This window comes from Phragmites australis, chromosome 3 (assembly GCF_958298935.1).
Source record: "Phragmites australis chromosome 3, lpPhrAust1.1, whole genome shotgun sequence".
Lineage (NCBI taxonomy): Eukaryota > Viridiplantae > Streptophyta > Magnoliopsida > Poales > Poaceae > Phragmites > Phragmites australis.
Genome location: NC_084923.1, coordinates 14,417,012 through 14,424,423, shown reverse-complemented (window position 1 = coordinate 14,424,423; position 7,412 = coordinate 14,417,012).

Genomic DNA, 7,412 nt, shown 5'->3' with positions numbered 1-7,412 from the left:
TTTAAGACATAAAAATTATATGTATCCATTTATTTCCAAAAATAATTTAATAATAACATAAACTTACTAAATTATATAAATATATTCTAGTAAAAAATAGTGATCAAATGTATGCATCGAAGACCGTGATATACCCAAAATATTAAATATTTTTTACTGGAGGGTGTATCAGAATAACAATGATAATAAGTTACACCGCATATCTGCTAATTAATTACTCATACCTTTAGTGCAGCAAACTAGTTTACTACCTTCGACCCTAAATATAAGTCTATTTAGGTTTGTCTTAAGTCAAACATTTTAAACTTTCATCATCAATAGCAAAAAAAAAACTAATTTGGCTAATTATTGGTTAAAATATAATATGAAAATTGAATTTTCCAAAATAAAACATGTCATGTATTATTGGATGGAGGGAGTAATTCAGTAGAACCTTTCAAGACTCTAGTGGTTTTCGCGATTCCACCAAATTGGTGGTTTCCATCTTGTATTTTCCACCCAGATGCTGCTGTCTAAGATGCATCTATTGCTGAAAATTTATTTATGGACTATGATTCGTCTAGTGTTTCACCTTCTTCTCTCGTTGTGCAGCCTACACAATATTCTATTGCAATTGACAGACCTAGAAGATAAATTAATCCACCCAAGAGGTTAATTGAGAAGTGTAATATTGTTGCTTATGCTTTGAGTTGTGCGGAAGAAGTTGAAGGTAATGTAAAACCTTCTAATTATAATGAGGCTATTACTTCTTCTGATTACAATAATTGGATGACTGCAATATAAGATGAAATGAAGTCACTTAAAAAGAATAGTGCTTATACAAGATGAAATGGAGTCACTTGAAAAGAATGGTACTTGAGATTTAGTCAAATTGTCAAAAGAAAAGAAGCTTGTTCGTTGCAAGTGGATTTTCAAAAGAAAGGAGGGTATTTCTCCTAATGAAGCAGAAAGGTATAAAGCAAGGTTGGTTGCTAAAGGTTATAGCCAGATTTCATGTATTAATTATAATTATGTCTTCTCTCCTGTTGTGAAGCATAGTTCTATTCGCACTTTACTCAGTATATTTTTGCTATGCGTGATTATGAAGTTGAGCAATTAGATGTTAAAACTGCATTTTTACATGGGGAGTTAGGTGAAAATATTTATATGGATCAACCCGAAGGTTTTGTTATTCCTGAAAAAGAAGACCTTGTCTGTAAATTAAAGAAATATCTTTATGGTTTGAAGCAATCCCCTAGACAGTGGTACAAGAGGTTTGACTCCTTTATGCTCTCTAATGGTTTTAAGCGTTCTAATTATGATAGCTGTGTCTCTTTGAAGACTGTTAATGGTTCAGCTATTTATTTGCTTCTCTATATCGATGATATGTTGATTGCTGTAAACAATAAATCAGAAATAGACAAACTGGAATCACAATTGAGTAGTGAATTTGAGATTGAGGATTTAAGTGCAGCAAAGAAAATTCTTGGCATGGAGATCATTAGAGATAGGAAAGTTGACAAATTATATCTTGGTCAACAAGGCTATATTGAGAAGGTCCTTCGTCGTTTTAATATGCATGATGCAAAATCAGTGAGTACTCCGTTAGCTGCACATTTCAAATTATCTTCAGTGTTATATCCTGAGTCAGATTATGGTGTTGAGTATATGTCTGGAGTTCCATATTCAAGTGCAGTTGGTTCACTTATGTATGTTATGGTCTGTTCTCGTCCTGATTTATCTCATGCACTAAGTGTTGTTAGTAGATTCATGGTAAATCCTGGCAAAGAGCATTGGAAATCTGTTCAGTGGATTTTCAGATATATGCGTGGTACTTCTAATGCTTATTTGCAGTTTGAAAAATCTGAAAATGGACTTGTTGGTTATGTTGACTCAGATTATGCTGGTGATTTGGACAAGAAGATATCTCTCACAGATTATGTTTTCACCATTGATGGTTATGCTGTTAGTTGGAAAGCATGTTTGTAGGCTACTGTTGCTTTATCAAGTATTGAAGTTGAATATATGGCTATTTTTGAAGCATGCAAAGAAGCTGTTTGGCTGAGAGGTTTGTACACTGAGCTTTGTGGAGATAATTCTTGTATTAATATTTTCTGTGATAGTCAGAGCGTTATTTGTCTTATAAAGGATCAGATGTTTCATGAAAGAACAAAGCACATTGATGTGAGGTATTATTATATTCGAGATGCCATTGCTCAAGGTGATATTAAAATATGCAAGATAAGCACTCATGATAATCCTGCTGATATGATGACAAAGCCAGTTTCTGCTACTAAATTTGAGCTATGCTCAAGTTTAGTTGGTGTTACAGTTTGAGTCCTAGAGACTTTTGGCGTCGGTGATATTTATTATTGAAGGGAGTTCATTGATGATTCTTTATTTGCTACAAGATGGAATTCTTCTCAACGTGGAGTTTGTTGGATTGTGATCCGAATTGTTGTTGAGCCATACAAGGGACGTCTTCGGCCCACGTTCCGGAACAGTCTGTATTACACTCGAGTCGTATATGTCCACCCTTATAAATATATTTTGTAAGCTGCAAGGAGAGATGAGATGCTCATTATAATCCCCCGTATTGTACACATCCCTGATATAGTGAAGATCGTCGATTGGCGTCCATGTTTTTTTCCCGCAAGGGTTTTCTACGTAAAAATCATGTTTCGTGTTCGATCTTGTCGTGCTTGATTTGTAACATTAGACTTCTTGCGCATGTCTTTAAGGTACTTCGTTTGATATAGGAATATCTCTTCCTTGAGTTGCTTTATTTGAAATTCTAGAAAAAAAAATTCAACTCCCTCATCATTGACATCTCAAACCTCTTTGTCATGATCCTACTAAATTCTTCACAAAAGGATTGATTAGTAGAACCAAATATAATATCATCCATATATATTTGGTAAACAAACAAATTATTATCAACTCTTTTAGTTCAGAGAATAATATCAACTTTGCCTATCTCAAAGCCCTTTTTGATGAGAAAGTCCCTAAGATATTCACACTATACTCTAGATGCTTACTTAAGCCCATAGAGCACCTTATAGAGTTTGTACACGTAGTTAGAGAACTTTGGATCTTCAAATCCATTCGGTTGCTCCACATATACCAATTCAGAGATTGGACCATTGAGAAATACATTTTTCACGTCTAATTGATATAGCTTGAAATCATAATGAGTAACATAGGCAAGTAATATACAAATTGATTCAAGTCTAGCTATGGAAGCATAAGTCTTATCAAAATCCAAATCTTCTTTTGAGTGAAGCCCTAGGCAACCAACTTTGTTTCTTATCACAATCTTGTTCTCATCTTGCTTGTTGCGGAAGACCTATTTGGTATCAATCACATTTTGGTTGGATCTTTTCACCAAGGATCGAACTTCGTTCCTGTTGAAGTTGTTGAGCTTTTCTTATATGGCCATCACTCAATCCGGGTCTCCAAGTGCTTCATCTGCCTCAAAGGTTCTAAAGAGGAAACAAAAAGATAATATTCACAAAAAAATTACAATCTTGAACGATTAGTTACCCCTTTTATATATCACCAAGGATGCTATCAACCGGGTGATCTCTTGGATATTTTGTTGTACTCTTGGATGCGACACTTGGGATTGTGGTTGAATTTCTTCTACTTCTTCAACTCCATCATCATCAAGCAACTTATCATTGCAATTATCTTGATCTTGACTTTGTGTTAATGGCTCCACTTGAGTTAATGAGGCTTTATTTCATCAATTGTCATCCTCTTGATTTCTTAGTTTGTAATTTCTTTATCACTTAAGACATTAGAATCAACTTGCTCAACTTGAGAGCCATTAGTCTCATCAAATGTGACATCACAAGCAGTTTCAATACAACCGGTTGTTTTGTTGAAAACACAATATTCATAGACATTTGATTCATAACCAAGCAAAAATCTTTCATCAACCTTATGTGAAAATTTAGAGATTTTGGGCTTCTTGTTGTGAATCAAGCACTTACTTCCCAAAACTCTAAAGTATGACATGTATGGTTTGTTAACAGTTAGTAGCTCGTAAGCAGTTTTATTCAAGATTTTGTGAAGGTACAACCAATTGATGGTATGGCATGCAGTGTTGATGACTTTCCTCTAAAATTGATCTGAAATCTTGTATTTATCAAGCATGGTTCTTACCGACTCAATGAGAGTCAGATTCTTCCTTTCGACCACCCTATTTTATTAAGGGGAGTAGGGGACCGAAAACTTATGCTTGATACCTTCTTCATCAAGAAATTTGTTTCAACTTGTTTTTGAACTCGGTTTCATTGTCACTTCTAACTTTCTTAATCTTCACATCAAACTTATTTTGGACTCTTCTTGTAATTTTTTATTATAGCTTTAACTTCACTTTTATCATGCAAAAAGAATATCCAAGTGAAATATGAATAGTCATCAACAATAACTTAATCATATTTGTTACCGTCGATACTTATGTAGATAATTAGTCCAAATAGATTTATGTGGAGAAATTCCAATTGTCCTATGGTTATCATCACGTTCTTGGCGTGGTTTGGAGCTCTAACTTGTTTTCCCGCTTGACATGCACTACAAATTCTATTTTTTTTTAGAATAAACATTCATTATTCCTAGAATGTGCTACCCCTTTAGAAATTTAGATAAATTCATCATTTCAACATGTGCTAGTCGACGGTGCCATAGCCAATCCTTGCTAGACTTAGCAATTAAACAAGTCTCAAGTTTCACTTTATCTGTTGAAAAAATCAACAAGATAAAGTTTGCCCTTCAAACGACCCGTAAAAGCTATTGAGGAGTCCTCTCTTCTAGAGGCGGTCACACCTTCATTAGTAGAGAGACAGTTATAGCTCATTTCATAAAATTGTGATACGATAAATAAATTGTAGCTTAAAGACTTAACAAGAAGTACATTGGAGATTGAATGATTATTTGAGATAGCATTTTACCTAGATCCATTACCTCTCCTTTTCCAACGTCACCAAACACAATACTTTCATGTGATCCTCTATTTTCTTCAAATAATGAGAACATGCTATTCTCTCCGATCATATGATTTGTGCATCCACTATCAAGCATCTAACTTGTTCCACCAGAGGAATATGACTACAAAACAAATTAAGCTTTTATTTTAGATACCCAAATTTGTTTGGATCCTCTCACGTTAGTCATAAGAACCTTTAGCACCCACACATTCCTTTTTACAACACGGTCCTTTATGCAAGCACTAACATATAGAGCAACCACTTTACCAAGGTGATTCCTCTTCAATACATAAGAGGTATAGAATGTATCTTGATGTGCATGTCCTCTGGGTTGCTTGGCTTGTGTTGTGATATCAACTTGCTTGCCTCCCTTGATTAACTTAAGACACTCCTTGCTACTTATCGTCACACGTTCACTTGGCTTGCTCTTATGCATGTCAAAGCCAATGCCTCTCTTTTGCTTGTTGTCCTTGACTTCAATGGTCTTATATAGGACATCCTTGTATTTGTATATCTTCAAGTACCCATGCTTGACCAAAGCATTTAGTCTCTTATTTTTCTTTTATAATACTTGTAAAGATTGACCATTAGTACCATAAGTATTTATTTTAATGTTGTAACACCTTGCACACCCCTCATTAGTGAAGGGACTAGGGAGGCCCTTTGCATTATTAGAGGAGGAAGATGTGCTATTACTAAGTGCAACAAATTGCATTGTAAGAGCTTTATGATTTTCATCTAAATATTTAAAATTCTCTTAAAGTGTGTTATTGACACCAGTTAGACTAGTAATAGATTCATTGGACAAGCTTAATTACTTGCTCAACTTCTCAATTTTCTCGTTCTCTTTAGCAAGGAGATTTTCAAGTCCAAGGTGCTCTTGCTTCTTGAGACTCTTCTCTTGGCTCTCTATTGTCTCAGTTAGTTGTTTCATTTTAGTTATGGCATTCTTATTTAGACCTTTTAGTAAGTTTTCACACCCACTATCACTATTGCTATATAGAAGTTTGGGTTGTGATTGTACCTTGCGCCTCTTTGCCATAAGGCAAGTATGTATGTCATCATCGTCGTCGCTCATGTCACCAAAATGTGACCTTGTCGGTGGAGTGGAGTGGATGGCAATGGTGACAACCCCTTCATCATCGGAGTCGTAGTCATTGGAGTCCCACTTCTCGCTGATGTGAGCTTGACTCGAATAGAACTTCTTGTGGGTCTTGCGTTTGTCCTTCTTGTAAGGCTTGGTCTTTCTCTCTTCCTTGTTCTTGTTCTTCTTTTTGTTAGGACACTCGGCTACAAAATGGTCAACTTCGCCACACTCATAGCAAGGTATCTTGGATTGTATTATTTTGGACTTGTCTTTTTTGTACTTGCTATAACCGCCCTTCTTCAAGAATTTCTTAAACTTTTTCACAAAGAGAGTAATTTCTTCATCATCGGAGCTCTCTTCATCACTTGAGTTTGATTCTTCATCTTGCTTGATTTTGCTTGTCTTCAATGCCACTTCTTTGTTCTTGGAGCATGAACTTTTCTTGACAAGGTTATTTACTTATATGGCTTCCTCCTCCATGAGCTCATGATATATGTATCCTTCCTAGTACGTCACTTGGCGTGAGTTTTTTGCAGTCCCTTCTCTCACGGATGAGTGTTACCAAGGTTGGACTCCTTGGTGCAAAACCTCTCAACAATCTTCTCTCCTTGTGGTCATCTAGCTCATCACTTCCAAGCCCTTGAATCTTGTTCACAAGAACCATCATACGGTCATACATCTCTTGGGGAGTTTCATCATCTTTCATCACAAACTTTCCTAATTTCCCTTCTAAGAGCTCGATCTTTGACTCTCTCACGCTTATTGTGCCCTCATGTACCACTTGGAGCTCAAGTCCATCCACCTCGTTGAATTTCTCGAGGCTCAAGGCACTAAGGAGGACTCTCGTTGCTTGAGCATTCCGATGAATTGCTTGTTCTTGCTCTGGTGTAAGTTTCATGTCTTCCTCCAGAAAATTGAGGCATACACACACAATTTTCCAAATGCTTGGATGGAGCGAAATTCGATGCATCTTCATCTTGTGCCTCCAAGCAATGTAGTGCGTACCATCAAAGTATCACGCATGTCCGAAAGGCATAGAGATGAAGTTGTTAGAGGAACAATTTAACTTGCTATAATCAAAACTAATTTCGACTCCCTTTTTATCCTTAGAGTTGTTTGTTGTTGAAGCATCACCCAACTCAATAGGCTTATTTGAACTGTTGCCCTTCAGACTCTTCAGGCTAGATAGTGGCTTCCTTGAGTTGTCACCCTTCATACTTGAATCCCTGGATCCCTCTTGATAGTACATCATGTCAAGTAGTCTAGGGACTTGAATCCCAGATCCCTTTTTATCCTTAGATACTCTTAAGCACTGAGACGTGTCAAGTAAGTTCAATTGTGCATCTCTCTTGATA